Here is a 25,783-nt window from a genome sequence, read left to right as displayed (position 1 = left end):
AATAAATTCTGCTGTGGGCCCTATTCATGTGTGTGTGTGTATGTGTGTGTGTTTACACACAGATGTAAACACAAAGACACACTCTTTCACTTGGTGATCAACTTAGCCCTCATAAATTCAATTATTATCTTTGTGAAGATGATTCTCAGGTCTGGATATGATGTGCAGTCTCTCGCACATCTGAAGGCATATCAAATACATATTCAAAATAGAATTTACTTTCTCCCGAAACTGAGGCTTGTTTAGAACTTATTTTTGTCAAGGACACCATTATCCTTTTAGTCATTCGGGCTCATAAATTTGGTGTCTCCATAAAGTCCTCACTCACCCCTCAAATCCAACTGACTGTCCTTTCTGTGTTGATATTTCTCACACATATCTTCTCTGCTCATACAGCCATCATTCTAGTTCAACACCTCATCACCTTTTTATTAAGCTATTACACTAATATATTATTCATTTTGTGCTTCAAATTTCCCCCCTTCCCTCCTCCATGTATTCACCAAAGTAATTTTCCTAAAGTACAGCTCTAAACTGTCATACTCAAATTCAAGAAACTCCAGTAGTTTATTCTCCTATACAATGTTAAACAAAAAATATTTGGCTTTCAGTTTGGCACTGAAAATTCCTTAAAACTTGGTATCATCCAACTTTATAGTCCCATACGACGTATTACTCCCTTGTACACTCATGGCTCAGCCAAACTTGCCTTTTTGCTGTCGATACCCCTGACTCTCCATATCCATCTCCAAACCTACGAGCGGATTTTTCATATACCTGGAATGATCTTTTCTTGGCTGTTTCTTAGAATATGCGGCCTCTCTTAACACTTATGTCAACTGCTATCTTCTGAATGAGATCTTTGCTGGTTTCCTAATTGCTAGTGTTCCCTCTTCCCCTTACTTTTTATGTTTGTTCTTTGTTTTGTTTTGTTTTGTTTTTTAGGTTACCAATTCTGCCATATGTATTTTGTAGCTACCTGAACATGTACTTAAGTCTTCTGTTAGAATGTAAGCTCCAATGAGGCAGGGACAATTTTCCTTTTGTCTTGGCAGTACCAGAACTTTGCACAGTTCTTGCCATAAAATAAGCATCTAATAATTGTGTTCATTGATTACTGACAGTGAGCAAAGCAAAATTTTAGTTGTTGTAGGAAATAAAAAAATAGATAAATAAGAAGCAGTTTCTGTTAGTTCAAGGAAGTCCTGTCTGAGATAAGCAGAGAATAGTGTCTAAAATAGAGGAAATAAGACTGAAATAAACCAGCTTGAACTAGCTCATGAGAGTAGATTGTTAAATTTTTGTTGTGAACATTTACATCCCAGAAATAGGCAAAAGATACAAATCAGGAATTTTATTGCCTTTTTTATTTTTAGACTTTAAAAAGTGATAAAGAAAATGTTAATAATGCAGATTAAACTTAAAATGTTCCAAGTGTACTTTTTTTTTACCCCCAGAGACCTAGTTTTCAATATTTAACAGTGGATCTTTGCAAACAGATAGTTTTTTAAAGCTTTCCATCCATAACAATGTTTACAATCTATAAAATTTTCACTAGATTTATCCAAATATGTATGAAGTACAGGTGAATGTTCACATATTTCCTTTAATAACCACAATGTAGACGGCTTGTTTTTTACTACCTCTGTAGCCTTGAATAAGTCCTTTCCCTTCTTGTAGTTTAGGTTTCTTCATTTATATGATGGAGGTTTTTAATTTCATAATCTCTAATAGCCCATCCATCTATTAATCTTATTATTATCTCTATTCTTATGTTTTTATTTACTCTGGTGTATGAGATTGCTGAATCCCTTTCAGGGCTGCTCATCCACCTGGCCAATTTCCCAACTCTCACCTATGGCTCCAAGAAGGTATTGCTTGGCAGGAACCACAGCCCTGGTAAAACATATCTGCAGATTGTGGGCAACCAATAAAAGACAAATCCATTGGTAGGGGTAGCTATCTCAACTCCTCCTGGTAGAATGGGTGGAGGAGAACAAATGGTCATGAAGGCAGCTGAATTAAGTGCTTTGGAATGTTTAGAGCTTCATTAGACACTGAAGAAAAGTAACCCACAGTATCCAGGGTCATTGCCAATTATCATGTCTTGTCACTGAATTGCATGTTCACTGAATGACTGAATGAATGAGGTTGATGACTGTATAATGTTGCCTCACTTCAAACCAATTCATAGGCAAGTCAAGATAACACTCTACGATATCACTGGTCCTCTTTGAAAACAAAGGACAAATATGTTTGTGTACTTATAATGTCTTTGTTAATACAAATTCTATTTATACACAGCCCAAATAAAATTACAAATAAATGAAAATGTATATATTTGGCTACATTATATATGTTCACAAAGTACATACCTCTGAATAATAGGAAGTCCCTTAACCTCTAACTTTGCAGACCTTCAGGTACCTCAACTATGAAAATAAAGAGTTTGAATTTGATGGTCTCTAAGATTTCGTCTGTCTCCTGATTTAGTATCTTAAAATATATGAGCTGAAAAACTGATGGTAACCTAATTAATTTGGTCAATATGAACAAAGTCATCCTTTGAAATGCTTATCTCGATATAACGGCTAAGTAATAAAGCAATATCTGTTATAGATGATGCTGATTAGCAATGCTTATATTCATTTAATTGTCATGAGCACTGGAAGTATGAAAGACAAAATCAGTATTACATTTTATATATCATTTGTTTTACATGATAATTACTTTGCCAAATAGAAAGCAGAACTCAGAGTATACTTCCTTACTCAGAAAAAATGCATTGATAGGTTATTATGGGCAAAGCATTGTGAGGTAAACAAAGATATACTCTTAATGAGACCATATTTACTGGTTTGAATTTTTCTGTACAAATTCATGTGCTTGCTTAAGTGTAGAGAAGCTCTCCTTATAGCCAGATAAGTTAGCTATTAAATGATGAATTGTTTAGTAATGGCAATGCATGAAAAATGAAAATTATAAAATGGCATTCATTTCTGAGAAGCTCCTTTTCTCATTCTGCTATGAGGGTAGCAGAAAAGGGAACAAAATGTGCTAAGAATAATACCAATACTATGCCATCAATAGACATTAATTTAACTACTGATGCTATTTGTTCAATGATTTGATACACTATCAAAAAAACGACAACATTAGGGTGGGTTTTTTAGAAAAAATTATGCAAAACATAAAGAAATTCCACCATATAGTGGAGAAGTTCATAGGTGATCTATGACAAAGCAAAGAGAGATACTAGTTGAGGTCATCTCATCTTTGGCCATCTCATCTTTGCAAAGTTCATCATAAATATAAATGAGAAGACCTCACTGAGGATAACATTTTTATTTTATAAATTACTTGTTTGTCAATTATTTTTCTTAATTTGTTTGTTAATTAACATATTTTACAGAAAATGAAAGAAAGAAATTAAGACTTTGAAAAGAATGTTCGATTAATACGGAACTGGAATAGGTTGACAATTTTCTAATTTTACCTCTGGGAAAAATAATCAAATCAGTATTCAGTGACTTTAATTGAAGGTAGGAATATGGAGAGGCAATGCAAAATATGCTGGGAAACATGATTTAGGATAAAGAAATGAAAGAGACCAAAGATTTTTACAGCATTCTTAAATCTAACACATGGCATGATTTCCTTCTCTAAGAAAAGAGAGACAATGGATGCAGCATGCATTGAAAAACACTGCAAAAAAAAAAAAAAGAAAATTAATGTTTCTAAAAGCAACCAGTTATTGATATGAGAGTTGATTCTAAATAAGCTGCTGGTGTACAATAAGATTATCAATTAGTAAGAGCAAAGTCTTGTCCCCTTCTCTTGTCATCCAATCACATCTTGATAACTCTCAACTTTGAATTTATTCCCACTGTCTACTTTGATCCTTTTTACCTGCTACTTAATGGAAATATTGGAAAGCATTAAATTAAGCTAATTGAGTACACTACAAATTTATGTTCCCTAATCTCAGCTGTGTCCTCACTATAGCAAGACAAACATTCAACTACTCCTTTATTGAATGTTTATCCCATTTTTCACAGTAGCTGCTCCAAATTTCTTCATATACCTCCCATGGCATTATCCTGCCCCACTCTCAAGCAAAACAAACTCAACTACAGATCACCTAAAAACTGAATTTTTTCAAATTCAATTTTTCAAATTCAAATTTTTTTCAAATCAAATCAAAAAATTGGATGAGAATTTCTTCTTTCCTCCTCATCTTACATCATTATGACATCTTTACCCCCACTCCTTTTCACTCTTCCTTCTTTCATTCTAACATGAGATAAAGACATATCCTTTCACCTTTCCAAACCCTACCTTTACACAATACATCTTTATTCTCATTCCTTCCCAGTCTCTCCTTTGAATTTCCTCCATTATTATATACCCAACCTCTCTCAAAGTCAGTCTCTCCCTACTTCAGGGTTCCTTCCTTTCTATCTATAAAAACACACTTGTCTCCCATCCTAACAACAAAAACAATAACAACAGCATCCCTACCCTTCACTTCATTCCACTGTCTACTATCTACTATAAATAATATCCTATTATCTCATCTCATTTTCAGGCTAAACTCCTTGAAAAACTGTTTGCACTTTGTGATTGCTGCTATTCTCTTCAAGTCTTTCCAAACAGCTTTTTGACTTCATCATTTAACTGAAACAGCTCCCTCAGATTTATCAATGTACTCCTAATTCCCAGATTTAGTGGATATATCTCAATCTTCATTCCTCTTGATAACTATGCCATATAACATAGATGATCACCATCTCCTCTGAGATACTTTTTCCTCTCTGAATTTTTGGAACACTAATATCTCTTTGTTCTCCTCTTATCTGACTGACCACTGCTCCTCAGTCCTTTTACTGGTTCTTCATTTCACACTCAATAACACTGAGTGTTCCTCAAGGGCTTTTCTCTTTGCTCTCTTGTCTTTTTGCTCTATAAAGCCTTATTTGATCTCATCAACATTCATCAGTTCAATTATAATCTCTGTGCAGATGGTTCCTAGCCTATCTCAAACAGCAGAGCACTCTGAGGGAGAAATGGGAGGCAGCAAAGCCAAACAATTTTTAAAAATCCCAACCACCTTGATCTTGACAGAAAGAGCCCCAGACCTTGCATCCAAAAGTCTCAGGAAAAACAATGTCCCCAAAATAGCACATCTGCTTCTACACTAACCCTGAAATCACTCCTGAGGGGAGAAATCATTATGTAAAAGGAGTTTACCTTTTTCTTATCAATATCAACAACTGCTGACCAACTTCCACTAGCAGGCAGAGAGGTACGTACCGGGCCCTGGGAGTGGATGCGCCACCAATCTCCCTACCCCAGACCACTTGTCCTGCTTCTACCTCAGCTCACAGGGTCATCTTGGGAAGGGGACAGAAGAAGCCAGCCAACTTCCTTGCACAAACCAGGTAAGTCGGTCTAGGTGAAGCAGCAAGGCACCCTAAGGGATAGGCAAGAGGCAGCAGAGATGCACAGTATGTCAAACTACCAACACTACCACAGCTACTGAAGACCCCCAAAGAGAATTTTTGTCACCAAAATCATTGACTCTGTCAAATAGTTCAGCATTGGAAATTGGTATAATTTTATCAGTGGAAACAATATTGAAGAAGAGTCCCTAACATCTGTTTTACTGTACCTAAACTAAGGAACATGGAACCTCTCCACCTGACTCACAGCTGAAGCCTTCAGAGTCTTTAACTCCCCTTTCAGAATGTGAACTTGAAAGTCAGGACTGTCTTACTTTTCTAGTTCCAGTTCTTTTCACCACTAACACAAAACTTTGTATATAGTAAGCATTTAAAAAATTCTTCCTTCATTGTTCATAGATAATTCCAGAATTAGCCTCTCTCCTAAGCTAACAGTACTCAACACCAAAAATTTCTATTAGCATTACTGTATCTTAGGTATCTCATCATGTCCAAAATGTAACTAATTACCAAATAACCAATTAACCAATTAACAACACCAACTAATTACCAAGGATAAAAATCCTTTCTCCTTTCCAAATGTTTATATTATTGTTGAGGGTAACCACCATCTTTTTAATCACCCAGAGTCACAACTTCAAAGCTCTCCTCAACTCTTCTCTCTTAATCACCACACATATCTAATCTGTTACCAATTGTATCTATGCTCATACAACTACAACTCTAATTCGGCTCTTCATCTCTTCTTACCTGGATTATTCCAGTAGCCAAATAACTGGTCTTCCTACTTTGTCTAACCTCCATTCCAATCTAATCCAATGTTCCACTCAGCTGCTTATTTTCCCTAGAATGAAAATCTTATCCTGCCATCCACTCCTCAGTGATAAGCTCCAGTGACTTCCTATTTCCTCCAGTACTGAATATAAATTCTAGTCTTTAACATTTAAAATCCTTTATGAACCAGACCCCTTCTTTCTTTACAATCATTTTACAATGTACTTTAGAATATATAGTCCACAATTAAGCAATGCTAATTCCCTTGCAATTCCTTGAAAACCTTAATTATTATCCCATCTTGTGTTTCTACACTAGCCTTCCCTCAATCCTGGAATATGCTGCCCCCTAACTTCTTGTAATCTTTCTGGTTTCCTTGATTACACCACTAAAATCCTATCTTCTGAAACAGAACTGTCTTGGTACCCCAGCCTGACCTAAACTGTTAATGCTTTCTCCTCTTAGATTATTTTCTGACTATCCTAAATAGATAATATATGCAAGATTTTTTGCATTTTGCCTCTCCTTCTATGACCTGAGACTTCCTTTGCCCTTCTTTGTATCCACTGTGACAGGGCCATAGTAAGTACTTAGCAAATGGTAGGTAATTGACTGAATGACAAAGGCCAAAATCAACACCAAATTACAGAAAAGATGAGAAGACATGGTATGAGATTCAGATAATAGATCCTACCTAACCTGGTTAAATAAGCTATTGATACAGAAAAATGGGTAATAGACAAAGTTAAACACAATTTCTTTTGCTTGTTATTACTTCTCAGAAAATTTTAACTGGCATAAAACAGCCTTTATAATGAAGAGGCCAAAAGAACCCAGAAACTGATTAAACTGATAAATATTTGATCTCTTTGCCAAGTAGCTCTTGCAATATCCATTTGGAGCTCAAGATCATTTACAAAGCATTTTAGAAGAAGATGGTGAACGACTGTAAGTCAAATTCCTTCAAAAATAACAATGAAAAGAAATTTCATTTAACGAGAAAAAATTTAACCAGAAAAACTGGGCATTTTAGAACAACCTATCTACAGACGAAGGACAGAGGAAAATAATAAATGTCAAATATAATATATTATCCAACATTTCAAGAGTTACATTTTTGGGGTTTTTGTTTCATCACCAATGACAGAACTATATCCAGGGAATTTAATTTTTTTGAAACACTAGTAATTCTACAGCCTAGTAAGAGCAAAGGCTTTATGAAGGATACAAAATTAAGTCACATAAAGAGGTGAAAGAAGGTCACAAAAGAAGTGGAAGAAGGTACTTTTTTATATCTCTTCTTTTGGGCCAAGCTTGGTCATTATAATTCCATAGCATTGCACAAATAAATATTACTTTTCTATCATGAAGATAGCTTTCATTACAACTATCAAAAAAAAAGCTAAGGGAAGAGGAAAATTTTAGAAGATAGAGAGCATACTGCCATATTACTCATTGCCAACCCCACCCCAAACCTATCTTAAACTCAATTTTTGAATGAAAATATTAGGGAAAAGAGAAGAAATTGCACAAATAAACAGCCTGTTAATATTCTCTGAAGTGACCAAAATGTTCCTATTTTTATTCCTAAAGTTAACAGTTTTCCATAATTTAGCTGCCTTCTGACCCATATAGCTAAGAATGCTTCTTTTCAATCTTAATCTGTTCTTTGCTTTTCCTAAGGACCTGTGTAGGAAGATCTGCTTGCTCTTAACTATCTCTGTCTCTAGAGAAAGGGAAAGAGGTGGAAGCTTTTCTCCCAACACTAATCAGCTGGAACAGATTTTCTCCAATTAATGGTCTCCCTGGCTATTTTCAGACTTTATATTAAGAGCTTTCTTTTTAGTCTAGCCTATTACTCTTAACCCAATTAGAAACAATTATATCCTACTCCTTGATTGTTCTATTTTCCCCACATTTAATTATCCTTTTAAATACTCTGTCATTTCATGTCCTTTTCAATTCTCCCATGGCAGATGGCATAACCTAGAGAATTTGATACCAATGCATCTAAATTTGGATAGAAAGGTATGATCTGGCAAATTTCTATAAATGGAAATGTATCATTAGAAAAAGGCAGGTCACTGTATTAAATTGATAATATGGCACCAAGTTTGGGGCTACAAGATATGTCATACAAAAAAAACTCAAAGCAATGAATCTGGATTGGTGTATACCAATTTAAATAATTATTAGGAAAATTGCTAGATCAAGTACTAATTTTAAATAATTAACTACAACATGTATTAACATATCTCATTAAAAATTTAAATCATGCCATAATTAGATGAATAAAAATTGTTTGGCATTATTTTTATGCCATTATATAAGTGCAAAAACTGGAATAACTCATTAATTGACACCTACCATTCACAAACTTTAAAAAAGCATAATTGAAAAGTACAGCAGAAAATATGAGAGTAAGAGAGAAGCAGAAAGAGGGAGATTAACACTTTAGGTAGAAGCTATTTCTGTAAAACACGAAATTGGACCTTCCTAAGGATATAGATTGGTATACTGTATTTGAATAGGCTAGAGAATGGACCTATAATTTCAGTATTATAGAGAATTTCCACACTCTGCCAATATACCTTCTCTCTGACCTACAGTCTTAGAAAGCTTCCTGTAGGGTATGCATTTGTCCAGGGTCAAATAGCCTATATCTGTCTCTCTGGTTTCAAGGCTGACTTTCTCCCCACTATACAATGCTGCTTCTTTGTGAGGGTGAACAAAGACATGACAAGGAAAGAAATTCTCAAAGAAGAGATGGAGGAGATGAAAGATGAATTTGCTCAAAAACAGTATCTTCAGGAAGTTGCTCAAAATTAAGAATGAATTGTCTGAACATTTCCATATTAAATGTATTTAATGTCTTATTTTCTCAATATGTAAAATTTCACCAAAAAGTGAATTCCGTTCTTTGAAAAACTGCAATAAGCCCTTCAGACCACTATGATGCTGTCTAAACTTACACTAGTTGCCTTTGCCCTGGTAGAATCTGTTTTTGTTTCCTTAGAGTTCATTAGCTTCAACTGAGAGATTAAAGCATCACAGATTTCAAGCTGGAAAGGACCTAGATTCAGCATGCCTAGCTAGCCCTCCTGTTTTACAAATGCCGAAACTCAAATCTAGAGAAATGTGACTGATGGCAAATCACATTTCTTGAAGTCTCACCACCTTCAAGTTCAGTACTCTATCCACTTCTTGGAATCAACACAGAAAAAAATGGAAGATATTAAATGCAGAAAGTTAAAAGGCAAAAAAACTATTTTGATATTCAAAAATGATTAATGATGAACTAAGTTTGATATAAATTCACTTTATAAGCATAGGAAAAACTAGTCAGGATGAAATATAATTTGGCACATGCATTTTTGACTCATGAAAAAATCTCTAAGATAGGTAAATCACTTTCTAGGAGTGGCTGAACTAGGAAAATGCTTTGGATGAATCCAAGGAGCCACTTAGTATGATTACTTCACAAGTGGAAATTAATAAAATGATATTTTATTCATCCATTTTGGGCAAAGAGAGAAAGAGACAGAGAGAGGCTGAGAGAAAAGTGATAAAATGAAATTCTAATGGTTAAATTTCCTAAGACCTGGGACAGCTGGGTAGCTCAGTGGATTGAGAGCCAGGACTAGAGACGGGAGGTCCTAAGTTCAAATCTGGCCTCAGACACTTCCCAGGTGTGTGACCCTGGGCAAGTCACTTGACCCCCCATTGCCTAGCCCTTACCACTCTTCTGCCTTGGAGCCAATATTGGCTCCAAGACAGAAGGTAAGGGTTTAAAAAAATTTCCTAAGGCCTATGGATTTCAACTGTCAGTGTCCCATACACAAAATATTGATATAAAATGGCAAAAACAATAGTACTAGAATATATCAAGTTATGCTTTATATATATTTTTAAATCACTTTAATATTCTATAATTAAAATGACCTAATAGAGTTCAGAGAATAATTGAGAAAATGTACATTCCCTCTTTCATTGCAGACGTAGGGGATATGGATGTGGAATGTTATATATGCTAGTGTAGTAAATAAATACTATGTTGGTTTGTTTTCTTATTTTTTCTTTTCCTTTTTGTTTCCTGTATTCATTTGACTGAGCTGGTGGGGGTGATATACTGAGAAATAAATATGTTATAAAACCAAAAAAATTTTTAAAAATATTTCTATAAAAAGACAAACCATTTTAAGAGATGATGGCTAAGGCTAGTACTTATATCAGAACTGAACCAAAAATAACTTATTAATGAATCCAAGCATCTGATTATTTTTTTCTTTTAAAAAATGAGAAACCTTTTTTGTTGTATATACCTGTGTGTAAATAAAACATGTGGATTCTGAGATATTATAAAGTAAAGTTTGATTCACACAATACTATATTTATATGCACTGTACTACATAAATCTTATCTACATCTTCAAAGAATGTCCTCTCTGCCTTTCCCAGAAAAATGAAACATTATTTTTAAAGGCAAGACCCTACATTAGGAAGGAAAAACAAACAAATAAAAGGATCAAGAGAAATATTTTTATCACATCTCTGAAATTACTTGTGTAGTATTATAGAAAGCAAGCAAGGAGATGCTCTAAATATGCTTTAAAGGGCATTTACATCTTAATGTTTGGGATTATTTGTTCTTAGTAGAAATCTGGTGACACTACACATCACATTAATAAATAATGCCTTCACTTTTTCCTCTCCACTCCCCTGCCCTGCCTCTACCTAGGTGCTCGACAAGATTTGCAGCTCTATCTTGAGAAAGTAAAATTTTCCAAAGGTCAATTTTTCCTGCCTACCAACCTTCTAAGGCCCTCCACTGTTTATCAGGATAATGTGGCCCCTGCTTTTGCTAATAGAGTTTTTCAAACTGTTCATCTTAAATTAACTAAAAAGCTCAATTTTAATTTTTGGAAAATAGATTATCCAGGCTTCCTCATTTTTATGAGTTGTCTCTAAGAACTCTAAATAAACTGTAATAGATATTCAAATGCTTTACCTGACATAATAAGGAAGACTACAACAACAAAAAATGTCCTTTTAAAGTCTCTATTTCACCCCAGAGTGAAATATTTAAATTTTTTTTTCCTAGAACTGGGATTTTATTGGTATAAGGTACTGAAAATGTGGGAATTCCCTATAGCCCTGGAGACAGGCACCTGTTCTGAAACTTAGAGTAATAAAAAGTCAAATAATTTGCCCAAGGTCTCTCAGCCTGTGTGAGTCATAGCCAAGAACCAAAGCTTGTAATTCTTAACTCTGAAGCTGGTTCTCTATCTAATATGTGGTACTTCTTTAGTGAACTCATTAATAACCATTTAAAACAAAAACAAAAATCTTTAAGCCAGTACGGCCCTGTAAGCAGTCCATATATCCATATCCTATTAATAAAGCACAAAGAAAAAGCAAAATTAAAATCAGTTCTAAATGGCAAGGGTCATTCTGCATTATGTTGCTTACCCATTTTCTCTAACAAAAATTAGTTATGGAAAGTTGATTCTAGAAAGTATAAAGAGCAGAAAATTAAATTTTACATGTCTATGGTTGTAGACATTTGAATTAACAGCTAATATATTTAAGAAGTCACCGATGAATATACAAAGGACCCAAAATTCATCAAGGTGAGGAAATCCTGGTGTGGGAATTCTTACCACTGATAGATCACAAACCCTCTATGACACAAGTCCCAATGAGTTGCATTGGGACACATAAGGTTCCATAGCTGGTGTTAGAAGAAGAATCTGAACCCCAATTTTCTTTACTTGAAGGGCAGAACTCATTTAACCATGATCTACTGCCACTGAGCCACAGCCACAACCAAAACCTATTAAATATTACAAGTGCTTTCCATGCAATTCAAGGTATCATACAAAATATAATTGATGGCACTTTAATTTCAAGGATGAATAAAAATGGGAAGGACACAAGGGAAAGAGTAAGGAATACAGGAGAGAACACTAGACAGTGAGCCAGAAGGCCTGAGTTCAAATTTCAGTATCTCCAAATACTGGGCTATGTGATAATGGGAAATTAATTTTTTTAAACCTCAGTAAAAGGAAATTGCTAATAGAACTGGAAATATGAGCTGCCTAGATGTAGAAAAGGAAGACAGATTGCCTTAGACACTTCCCAGCTGTGTGACCCTGGGCAAGACACTTGACCCCCATTTCCTACCCTTATCAATCTTCTGCCTTGGAGCCAATACACAGTATTGGCTACAAGACAGAAGGTAAGGGTTTAAAAAAGAAAAGAAAAGAAAAGGTAGACAGAAAAAAAGGAGCCCCTCCCTTCTTATGCTACCTGCAACTCAGCTAAGCATGAAGCATGCTTCCACCAATCCAAACCCAGGAATGCTGCCAGCTGGCTTCTGAACAGAGCAGTGGGTAATTCCAGCCACCATATACCTGGCATTTATTTCCTGTGGAAATATATCTTATTCATCTTATTCAAAAATTAGTCTAAAATGCCCTTCATAAAGACTTCCTACAGCTCTCACAATAATAATTTTCTTAAGTGCATTCTAATTTCTTTTTCTGATGGCAGCCCATTCACGTGTCCTTTTTGCTTTCAAGAAGAGAATTAGAATTCTAATTTTTGTAGAATGCACCAACTAGATACAGATTTTAAAATGTCCATGGGAGCTTTATAACCGAGGGAGAAAATAAAAGATTAGCTAATGTATTTTTGTTGTTCATTAATAGGATAAATTCTTGTCTCTTTTATTTGAAATTGGGAGCTGGGAGTTACTCTCTCCCCCTAGGTTATCATCTATCACTTTCATTTGGGGGGATATAATGTAAAGAAAACAAAGTATAGGGAGAGTCTATACAGTCAGGTTTTTTTCAGTCTTGTCCTGTCCAACTTTTTGAGATCCATTTGGGGTTTTCATGGCAAAGGTATGGAAGTATTTTGCTATTTCCTTCTCCATGTCATTTTATAGGAAACTGTGGCAAACCAGATTTAAGTGACTTGCCTGGGGTCACAAAGGTAGAAAGTATCTATGGATAGATTTGAACTCGGGAAGAGGAATCTTCCAGATTCCAGGCCCTGTATCTTACCTACTGTGCCATCTAGCTAATCCTAGAATCTATATACATGCTTCTATTGTATTCACTATATGGTAATGAAGCTTGTTGGCCACTTTGGGGTAATCTTCCATACTCAAACAGCTTCAAATCTTCATGCTTCCCTCTGTCCAAGTCCACCATAAGCCCTATCCAAATTGTACCATGATGAAATCTTCTCTCCCTCAAAATGCAAATTATTTCATGCTTGAAATAGTCTTAAGTTACTCATTTAAAATATTTAAGTAAGGGCCTCTTCACCAAAAGGAATGGATCTCTCAAATTCTGAAAGTAGAATTTCAGATTAATAGGGCAAAGTAAAGAAATTTTCAGTCGATCAAAAGGAGTTATTTAGTTTTCTTTATTTGAAGTGATTTTCAGAAATTTTTAAATCACAAAAAAACAGAAATTCACACACCTGCCCAGTTGGCCAACTGCTTACAAAGGATGTTTAATATCTAGATAATTCCAAGAAATAGAAAAATACTAACAATCTATACCTTACTGTGGAAAATCAGTTATATCTTGGCAAGACATGATAGATCTATTATGACACTGAGAGGGACAACCAGAACCCCTAAATGGACAACACAAAAGAGGCTTATGTAGTATTTGGATTAACTCACTGGTTCTCATTGATAATATGGCTAAAGAATCAAAGAATAAAATGGAGAGCCTCCACTATTTCCTTGCTCTGACTTAAAAACCTGTTGTAATGCCAGATATAATGCTAATAGTACAATTTGGGAAATACAAAATAAGATTTCTCACATTTAAATGACCTATTTTAATTACACAAAGCAATTTTATATATCCATTGTTCACTTGCTTCCCAAGATAGACTACAAAGTTGTTGTCAGGGATCACTGCTCATTTCCTTCATATTCAAAGATAGGAAGAGTGCAAGGCACACAGGAAGCACTCAAAAAATAGCTAATTGAATTTCAATGCAAATATTCAGTCATCTCAACAGGAAAGAAAAGGAGAATGAAAGGGAAGAAAGAGAAAGATGACCCTGTGTTCTCAAAGGCATTTCAGATTAGGACAAGCTCTGGCATTTTCAACTAAGTTACAAGACTATAAATACAGGTTTCATGACACCTATATGCTTTTTCTCAAAAGACCAGAGGAGCTTGTTGACAGACCAGCTACAAGGAAATGCATGTTTCATCCACTGTCCTCTTTAAGACCATCTACTAGAGTCTGAGTCTACTGGGTGGCAAGAGTATCCAAACTGACAAAATCACAAATTCTGGAAGAACTAAACTGCCCCAAAAAAGGGTAGGTAACAAAGGAAAGATATTCAAACATTAGAGGAAATGTAAAGAAGGGCTTATACTTTGTTAATTCTTTGTTTTATTATTACCTAGTTAACTAGTTAATTCCCTTCCCCCATAAGAGAAGACTAATTTAACTCTTCATAATTTCATTTGGCCTTTCCATGTTTTTCTAAAATTCATCATTTCATCATTTCTTACAGTACAGTATTATTTCATCACAATCATATGCCTCAACTTGTTTAGTCATTTCCCAACTGATGGGTATCCCATCAATTTCCAGTTATTTTGCACCACAAAGAGAGCTGCTATAAATATTTCAGAACACATGTGGGTTCTCTTCCTTTTCCCTAATCATCACAGGAGATAAATCTAATTAGTGGTATTGCTGAATCAAAAGATATCCACAATTTTATAACTTTTTAAGCATAATTCCAGATTACTCACCAAAATGGATGGATCAGTTCACAGTTCCACCAATAGTGTAGTAATTCTTTCAAATGTGTAAAGAAGCTCTTCAGTAAAACTTTATGGAATTATAGAGGGCTAATCTATGGAAGACAGAAGATACAGTCCCCAAACTCATGGATCTTTACAAAGCAAGATCCTATCTAAATAGTCATTAAAGGAGTTAATTCTTAGTTGAGTTTGACAAAGTGAGAGGGAAGGATTTTTGTTTTTGTTTTTGTTATTTCTCCTGCTTATTCCTCATAGCAGTATCCAATACAACGGAGTTCAGTAAGAGTCCAGCACACTGTAGAGGGGGAAAAGGGATATAGTCCTTGACTGTCAGGAATTGAACTCTGGAAAGGTACAGGCTTGGAACTCAGATGAATGACTTGCCCAACAGATCTGGGGTAAGTATTTTGAGGACACAATGAAAACAGTAAGGATATCAGTAGTACCATCTAGTGCCACAAATGCATCACCTTTGTCACAGCAATTCTCTACATTGCTACCCCTCCTTTTATGGGCATCATGTGTGTTTGTTCTGCCCACTGATACCATGCATTTGTGGCAGAGTACCCTAGGTTCACAGGGCAAATTTTCTGTTACCATTATTTATTCTATGACAGTTCAGTAGCTGCCTTTGCTATGGACTTACCATCACCTGGTTGAATATTGAAAGTAAATACACTCAAGGGGCTTGTGAAGTATAGTTTCAGAAGTGTAAAAGTAGAGATTACATTAAAACTAGGACAGTTGTCCCCTGGGGGACTCAATTCAGGAGTTTGAGATGGGGATTGGGAGGCAGACTGGAGGGGCTGTTACAAAGGTATGTTATAGAGGCTATGTTTGAAAAACAAAACAAACCACAACATGAGAATTTGGGATGAGATCACCCTCCTTTTGACAGAGAGGAGAGGGAATAAAGATGCTGAGAATTGCAGATACTGAAGACAGGGTCACTATTGTTATGGGAATGTCTTATTCCCCTTTATTATATGGGATTGTCTCTTAGGATATAAAAATTTACTTTAAAATTTTACTTTGCCTAAAGCATCTCATAGATAAGAAGGCAAAAGAATTTCAACTGTCCCTGATTCCTTGGTTCCATGTAAATACTCCTTAAACTATTTGTGAATCTTCTAAATGTAGTTTAATCATTAACCTGACTTAGTTTACCTATAAAGTATATTTGACCATGTTAGTTTCCTCATCTTTTTTGACACTGAAAGAAGTATGGGGTTATGGTTCTATTGTCTCTTTAACTTTTATAGACTAAGAGGAATATACAAGATTGCAATATGTAAAAGAACTTTCTTTATCACACTGATATAATTTTACCTATTAGAAATCTTGTCAGAATTCTCATGGTTGTTCAGGTTTTCTCTGAGGTCTAACCTATGCTGAACATGATGATAAAATCTGGGTTTTTACTTCTGTAATTTTTGCATTGTGGCAGAAATATAATAAACATAATTGGCAGCACTTAACCACCACATGAACTCAAAAAGGAGAGATTTCTTCCAAAAGACTATGCAAGTTCCTTTTACTTAACTGCTCTTCTTTGTCATAAGGGTGGGATATACAATGCATGGGCATTAGGGGAATATATTTTGAGAATTCAGGAAATATATCAAGAAATTATTATGATGATAAAACAAAAGTCACCAATAGGGTTTTAGTTAAAAGAAATAAAATGAATGCACATATAAGCAAACATTTTTGCTTGCTTAGCTTCTGGTGTGTGCTAAGATTAAGAGAGTAATCTAATATGTAACACAAAACTGATTAATAATCATAGAAACTCCTTAATACTGAAAAATACTATACCTCTGCCATCTCCTGAGGGCAATATGAGTCCTTGGATGTTATGATAGATAGTGTAAAATGAAGAGTGAAAAAACACATACTGAAATAGAATGACAAGTGCAGTAAGTTATTTTTCATTTTTCAATTGCCTAATACACAAACATAACCTAGGGCAAAGAATAGAACATCAAGTTCATGATATCTTAGTTATCTGGATCATCCTAGAAATAATATTATAACCTCCAAAGATGCTATTTTCAGATATAGAAAGCTGAAAATTTCATTGTGAAAACTATCCCTAGTAAACAATAAAGACTTCCAGAAACTGAATGGATTTGGGGGGGAGAGATTTCAGACTTATTTATTATTCTTTATTTCATTAATTTCTACAAAAATGCAACTATAGTTCACAAAAATTTTGGTAATTATGTACACCTCACCTGCATAAATTCTGACAAGAATATCAAATATGTCTTTGTTTTTATTCTAGTGATAAATGTCATTCCATATCTCCAAGGATAACAGGTGAAGCTTCCTCTTCAGTGTCCCTGCATTTCCAATGGCACCTGGCCCATATCAGGTTGATGAGATAGATCCAAAGCTTCTGAGTCACTGAGGAATTTAGGGTAACCTCAGCAGGAACTGTGGCTAATTCTGATCAATCTCTTCCTGGTTCAAGGTAATTTTCTAGTAGGACAATAAAGGTTTATTCAAGTGAACCGAACTGAGCTTAAGTCATAAATTAAGACGACTAGGCATTGCAATAGAGTATAGGTTAGGATGATTTATACTTTTCGTAGCCCCCTGGGAAAGGAGGTGTCAAGGAGCAGCAACAGATTATAACCCAAAGAAGCCAATACCTAGTTCAATATCATCGGAATCTTCCATTAGCTTTATGGAAAAAAAAAAACTCAACAAAACTTCAAGGGAATCTAAATTATTATTTTAGAGGCCTGGGTACAATGGAGAAAGGGAAGTAATCACAGAAAATCCTAATTTTCTCACAGATTCCAGCATTCAACAATAAATATCTTCTCAAAATCCATTTATTGAATTCCTAGTAGCATATCTTAAATGGCCCTATAAACAATTAAACTAAAAAGGTGCACCGCTATAGCAATCTCCAAAACCATTTTGGATATGGAGATAAAGGACATAGTTATTCTGGAGCCTGAAGTAAGTTCCCTTATTAAGGACCCAATTATGCATGATCTACAGGATTCTTCAGCCCTAAGGGAAAGCACAATTTTCAATATGCTTGGTTTTTTAAATTATGCCATAAATATCAAAATTAGAAGCTGATTATATAAATAAAAATATTCTGAATTTGAAAATTAATGTTTATCTGTATTATATAACACATTTCATCAACAGTATGAATCTATTTAAATAAACTCAAGTAAAATCAGCTGAGATACTTAAATGAGTGTTCTAAAGCTATATCATAATTTTTGTTAGAAAATAAATATCAAAATATATTTAATTAGAGTTTAATTTAGATTTACAATTAATCTAGAAATTTCTAATTAAAGAAAATGAGAGTCCTTTTCTTTTGAAGCATTATTCTAGGATGGTTTATGATGGGAATTTTTTTAACATAGTGCCTGGGTTGGATTTATTTTTTAAATAGTATTTTATTTTTTCCTCACTTACATGTAAAGACAATTTTTTAACATTCATTTTTTTCTTAATTTTGAATTCCAAATTCTCTCCCTCTCTCCCACCCTTCCTCCCTTCTATGTCTCCACCCACTCCCCACCACCAGATGGTAAGCAATCTAATATAGATTTTACATGTGCAATCATTTAAAACATTTTTTCATATTAGCCATTTTATGGAAGATATGGAGGAAGAGAAGGAAAGAAAAGAATAGAAATAAAGGAAAGAAGGAAGAAAGGAGAAAAGGAGGGAAGGAGAGAAGGAAGGAAGTTTTGGTCTGCATTCAGACTCCATTAGTTCTTTCGCTGGAGGTGGATGGCATTTTTCATTATAAGTGTCTGGAATTGTCTCGGATCACTATATTGCTGAGACTGGATCATTAACATTTGTTCATCAAATAATACTGCTGATACTATCTACAAAGTTCTTCTGGTTCTGCTCACATCACTTTGCATCAGTTACTGTTCATCTTTCTAGATTTCTCCAAATTCATATGATAGAAAACATAAAAAAGAAAGCATGACTTAATTTCTGTATTCTAAGCCAAGCTCCTTCAGGATATAACAATGGCCAAGCTGTCTACATATCTGCAAAGTTAAAAAAACATTTCTATTTGTTCCATCCACACACTACTTAGTTATTAGCTAAATGGATTTTCCAGTAAAATGTTCTTCTGCTCTGGGAAGTTGTATAAAAGGATCGGAAGGCTATGAGGCACCATGGCAAAACACCTCAGTATTAAATCTATAGTTCTGCATGTCCTCTGGGTAGATTCTCCCCTTAAATTGCCTTCTTATTGCAAATAAGAACATTCACATTAGTGAATATTTAAAACCAAGGAAGGTAAATAGGCTTTCTTTTGCCAAGAATGAAAGGTTTTAAGCCTTCTAAAATAAGGCAGCTTAATGGAAGAAAGGAGATATATGATTAACCTCTGGGGGGTTGTAGATTTAAGCAGATTTATGCAACACAGCATCTATCTCAATATTTTCAGGGTCTATACGTGAAAGTGTGTGCTTATTTCTGGAGTTCTGATACCACTTTTGTGGTGGCTGCATTTGCTCTTGTTCTTTCTTCCAGTTCCACACAACTTCTCCTGGCCTCTTCTTCTCCAGCTCCAGATATTTTTTATCTATCTTGTCAAGAGCTAGGTTGCTCTTTGATTTATCTCCTGAAACTATTGAATTAACTTTTTAAGATCACTTGGAGGTAAGGCTCTTCCTCTTTCTCTTCTTTTCCACCTTTACCTTCTGTCTTAGAATCAATACTAAGTATCAGTTCCACAGCAATGGGAAGGGTTTAAGCTTAGAAGTGTCTGTGGCCAGATTAGAACCCAGGACCTCCCCACTCCAGGCTTGGCTCTTTATCTACTGAGCCATCTAGCTGCCCAGTATCTTCTTTATCCCATGGCTTTCCTTTCTTTATACTTTATTCAAAGGATTAAATCATATTTCAGAATGAGATCAACAAGCAAAGATTAAGTTTAAAATTAAGTTTAAGATTAAATCAAGTTTATCCAGTCCCTTTGCTCTGATTAGGCATATGAAAGAACCAACTCATTTACAAATAGAATATAAATTCCTAAGAGAAAGGATTAATTTTTGGCTTTATATTCCTAATATTTAAGGCAGTATCTTACATATTGTAAGTAATGAATGTTTTGAACAGATTATGATAGAGATAAATCTGAAAATATACAGTAGCATCAAAATTTAAGCTGAAATATATTTCAAACATTAAGCAAAATGCAACCAAAATGTTGGACAAAATTGTTTATTATACAGAAAACGATAATATATTCCTATGCTAAGACAAAAAAAGGACTTAAATATTACTTTATAGAAAAAATGAATTCAGACATGCTAACGACTCAATTTAAATCATTCTCTACAATGACCTTCAGAAGGTCTATAATACCGTCAGTATTTTTAAAGACTTCACTTCCATTTCTCTCTCAGACCTTTATGCCATTTTCAAAGCATTACTCTCCAGTACCTTCCCTGAAGCATATCTCATATCTCACATCACAAGGTTATCAGTTCATTACCACCACCAGGCCAAGCATTTTTCTTTAAGTAAGGGAAAGGAAAATCATTCTGGGGGAAAACAATATTGCATTAGGGAGGCACACATATTTTGTTTCTCTCCTTGAAAGCAACAGCAAACATAATTCTCCTATTTGTGATAGGGTCACATCCTCTTCACCTTCCTTAGTGTCATAATGCATATCAGGAACATTCTAATGAATTGTGTTGAATAATTGCAGCTCAGATTATTCAAAGCATTCCATCTCCTTTTTGCTTTTGCACAAAAAAAAAAAATAAACAAGAAGCAAACACATTTTTTTTTAAAAAAGACCCTTTGTGTGGGCTTTTCATGATTTTAAAGAAATAGTGTAATGAACATTTAAAGCTTTCAAAAACTTCTCATACAATAAGCCCAATGAAGACACATTACTGAGTAAATAAATACGCAGCTCTGTGTATATATACATAGAGGTATGAATATAAAGTAATCAAACCCACTCCATATGCTACATTTGAAAATCAGCCATTACTTTAAAGATGACTGAAAATCTATTTTTGCTCCTTTTGCCTCTTGATTTTTAGTAAACATCCCCCAAACCTGCTATTCTATATAAAAGGAAATAAATTCTAGAGTTTTTCATGCGTGTGTATAAAAGAAATAAAAGACTGACCATTCATAAAGAAAATCTTATTTGGCACCTAACAAGATTTGTTAGTATCATAAAGTTGTTAAATATTCATCAGAGCACAGTTAAATATATTAGTGACATCCTTAATTCTGTTTCTTGTTTAACAGTATTTTTTTAATCTCAATAAAGATTTTAGGGCAGCGAGGTGGCACGACGGATAGAGTGCCAGGCCTAAAGTCAAGAAGACTTATCTTCTCAAGTCCAAATCTAGCCTTAGCCATTTACAGCTGTGTGCCCTTAGGCAAGTCACTTAGCTCTGCCTTAGTTCCTCATCTAGAAATTTTGAACTGGAGAAAGAAACAGCAAGTCACCTTAGTATCTTTGCCAAGAAAATCATAAATGGGGTCACAAAGAGTCAGACAGTACTGAAAAGAATGAACAACCACCACCAGAATAACAAAGCTTTTAAAAGAGATGTAGGCATGGCATATCCAGTCTCTTGTTTGTTTCCTGATGTAGGTTTTATTGAAACTAAGAATATGAATTCTGATTCACAGATCAGTTGTTATAAAACCTTATTATTGCTTTGTGATCATGTTTAATAAGAGTGGAATATGTCTTTTCCAAAGATCTAAAAGAACTGAAACTTCATTCATTAGAAATCAATTCACAATACTAAGAACTGGAGTAGTTCAATAGGATATTTCCAACATGGAGGAGAAATGACAATTGTTTTAAGAGACCATTGTGAATGTATAGGGACTTAACTAACCAAATTCACTTTAGAAAGAACACGTTCAGAAAGTGAAAGCTAGGTCAATTAAAAAGATGAATATGAGAGCATGTCATGGTCCTATGGTAATAATGCCAGAAGTGCTAACGCTCAGAATGAATTGAGGCTGCTGAGATGGGCTAAGGAAAATAATGAAGTTGTTGTTTTATGAAGCTATATTGGGAAGAGAAAAAAGGGTCAGAGTAAGGATAGGACCTTTGCTTGTGGGGTAAATGAAATGATGAAAACTGACAAGAGAGAGAAGTAAAAGCTGCTCAATTCATATTTTGTTTCTGTTTTCTCTGCCAATGAGAATGACCTTTGCCCTGAAAATGACAGAACAAAAACGGCTAACAGTGAATTGAGACCCAAGATAAGTAAAAAGAGAGTAAGAGACCAATTCTCTATCCTTGATAAATTTATCAAGTCATCTAACACAGAAGTGTTATATGCTCAGTTACTGAAATTACTGGCTAATTGTTATTGTCACAGCTGGAAATATATGAAAGCTCATGGGAAATGGGAGAGGTGCCACAAGGAAGGGAGAAGGGTAAATATTATCCAAATTAAAAAATTTGTGTGGAGTGAAGAGAATAGTCTACAAAGCATGAGTCTGACTTCAGTTTCTGGAAAAGTTCTAGAATATATCATTAAAGAAATGGTTGACAAATATCAAGAAAGAGAACCAGGGAATACAAAGATTCATGGTTCATTATCAAGAATAAATCATTCATGGTAAAATCGAATGTAATGGACTTCTGTACCGTCAGCAATGCAATGACTCAGGACAATTCTGAGGGATTTATGGAAAAGAACGCTACCCGCATTCAGAGGAAGAATTGTGAGAGTGGAAACACAGAAGAAAAACAACCGCTTGAACACATGGGTTGATGCAGGCACGGTTGGGGATGTAGACACTAAATGGTCACACCAATGTAACTATCAATAATATGTAAATAAGTCTTGATTGATTACACATGTTAAGACCAGTGGAAATGTGCGTTGGATATGGGGGGGAGTTCAAAAGGGAGGGAAGGGAAAAGTAATAACAATAATCATGTAACCATGGAAAATGTTTCTAAAAAAATAAAATATTAAAAAAAGAATAAGTCATTTATACCTCTCAAACTAGCAAAAAACTTTTTTTTACTGAATTAGAAAAAACTATAACAAAGTTCATTTGGAAGAACAAAAGACCAAGAATATCAAGGGAAATGATGGAAAAAAAAATATGAAGGAAGGGGGCCTAGCAGTACCAGATCTTAAACTGTACTATAAAGCAGTAGTCAAAAAAACAATATGGTACTGGCAAAGAGACAGCAGGGAGCATCAGTGAATAGACTAGGGATAAGTGATCTCAGCAAGACAGTCTTCGATAAACCCAAAGAACCCAGCTTTGGGGACAAAAAAAAATCCACTATTTGACAAAAATTGCAGGGAAAATTGGAACACAATATGGGAGAGATTGGGCCTAGATCGACATCTCATACCCTATACCACGATAAACTCAGAATGGGTGAATGACTTGAACATAAAGAAGGAAACTATAGGTAAATTGGGTGAGCACAGAATAGTATACTTGTCAGATATATGGGAAGGGAAAGATTTTAAAAGCAAGCAAGAGTTAGAAAAAAAATCACAAAATATAAAATAAATAATTTTGACTACATTAAACTAAAAAGGTTTTGTACAGACAAAACCAATGCTACCAAAATTAGAAGGGAAAACAATCTTTATAACAAAAAACTTGGACAAAGGACTAATTACTCAAATATGCAAGTAGCTAAATCAATTGCACAAAAAAATCAAGCCATCTGCCAATCAATAAATGGGCAAGGGACATGAATAGGCAATTTTCAAATAAAGAAATCAAAACTATCAATAAGCACATGAGAAAGTGTTCTAAATCTCTAATAATTAGAGAAATGCAAAACAAAACAACTCTGAGGTATCGCCTCACACCTAGCAGATTGGCTAAAATGGCAACAAGGGACACTAATGAATGTTGGAAGGGATGTGGCAAAATTGGGACATTAACACATTGCTAGTGGAGTTGTGAACTGATCCAACCATTCTGGATGGCAATTTGGAACTATGTTTTAAAAGACTATCTGCCTTTTGATCCAGCCATACCACTGCTTGGATTATACCCCAAAGAAATAATAAGGGAAAAGACTTGTACAAAAATATTTATAGCTGCGCTCTTTGTGATGGCAAAAAATTGGAAAATGAGAGAATGTCCTTTGATTGGGGAATGGCTAAACAAATTGTGGTATCTGTTGATGATGGGATACTATTGTGCTCAAAGGAATAAAGAACTGGAGGAATTCCATGTGAACTGGAATGACCTCCAGGAATTGATTCAGAGTGAAAGAAGCAGATCCAGGAGAATATTGTACACAGAGACTGATACATTGTGGTACAATCGAACATAACAGACTTCTCTACTAGTAGCAATGCAAGGATCCAGAGCAAGGCTGAGGGACTTTTGAGAAAGAAAACTAGCCACATTCAGAGGAAGAACTGTGGGAGGAGAAACACAGAAGAAAAACAACTGCTTGAACACATGGGCTGATGGGGATATTATTGAAGATGTAGACACTTAAACGATAACTCTAGTCCAACTATCAATAATATGGAATTAGTTTTTGATCAATGATACATGTAAAAACCCAAGTGGCATTGTGTACCGGCCAAGGGGGGTTAGGGAGGTTTGGGGAAGAGGGAAAGAACATGAAATATGTACCTATGGGAAGATATTCAAAATAAAAATTAACAAAAAGAATAAAGCATTCAAGGAGAAAATCATTTACTGATTTGGAAGAGTGAAATGTCATTAGTTTACCTAGATTTTAACAAAGTGTTTGGTAAATTATATCATAATATTCTTGTGGAGTAGACAAGAGATTCATCAGATGATGATAATACAATTCAATGTTTTCAGAAATGGCTGCAGGACCAGAATCAAAAAGTAATTGTAGGTACTTGGCTCTGTTCATTAAACATCTGTATAAGTAACTTGGCGAGGGATGTAGATGCTATGCTCATCAGATCTAAATATGAAACTAAGCTAACACATCAAGTCAGTATATGAAAATAACTTGGCACACTAAGGCATTGGATTAAGTCTAATAAAATAAAATCTAATAAAAAGTATTATACTTAGATTAAAAAATCATACTAAATGCAGAAGTCATAGTTAAATAGAAGTATAAAAAAGATTTAGGATTTTAGTTGGCTGTAGCATAATATAAAGCATGAGGTAAAGTGGCAACTAAAACAACTAATATGATCTTGGGATACATAGAGAATTATAATTCCCACAAACAGGGAGGTTGATATTCTCACTAAACTCCATCTTCATGAGACTTGATCAGAAGTATCATGTTCACTTCTGGATGTTAAGGATTAAGAATCACATTGATGATTTAGAATGTTAAAAATAGGGCAACCGAGATGGTAAAGGGCCTTAAGTGCATGTTACATAAGCATATAACAGGTTTATGCTAGTGGGCACTGAGGTGATGCAATAGATAGTACACTGATCTGAAGTCAGGTAGACCAGAACTACAATGTGGTCTTGGATATTTACTATCTGTGTGACCTTCATAATGTCATTTAACTTTTCTTAGACTCGGTTTTCTCGACTATAAAGTGAGAATAAAAATAGCAACCACTTCTCAGGGCTATTATGAAGGTAAAAGAAAGTATCTGTAAAGAATATAAGCACGGTTACTAAAAATACATTTAAACTAAATTAAAATTTAAAATATACATGAAGATTATATTAAGGAACTGGCGATGATTAACCTAGCAAAGAAAGAAGTGAGGAATGGGGGTAGGTGATATTTATCT

Source organism: Gracilinanus agilis, chromosome 3, assembly GCF_016433145.1.
Source record: "Gracilinanus agilis isolate LMUSP501 chromosome 3, AgileGrace, whole genome shotgun sequence".
Taxonomy (NCBI): Eukaryota; Metazoa; Chordata; class Mammalia; order Didelphimorphia; family Didelphidae; genus Gracilinanus; species Gracilinanus agilis.
This window is presented reverse-complemented; position numbering follows the sequence as displayed.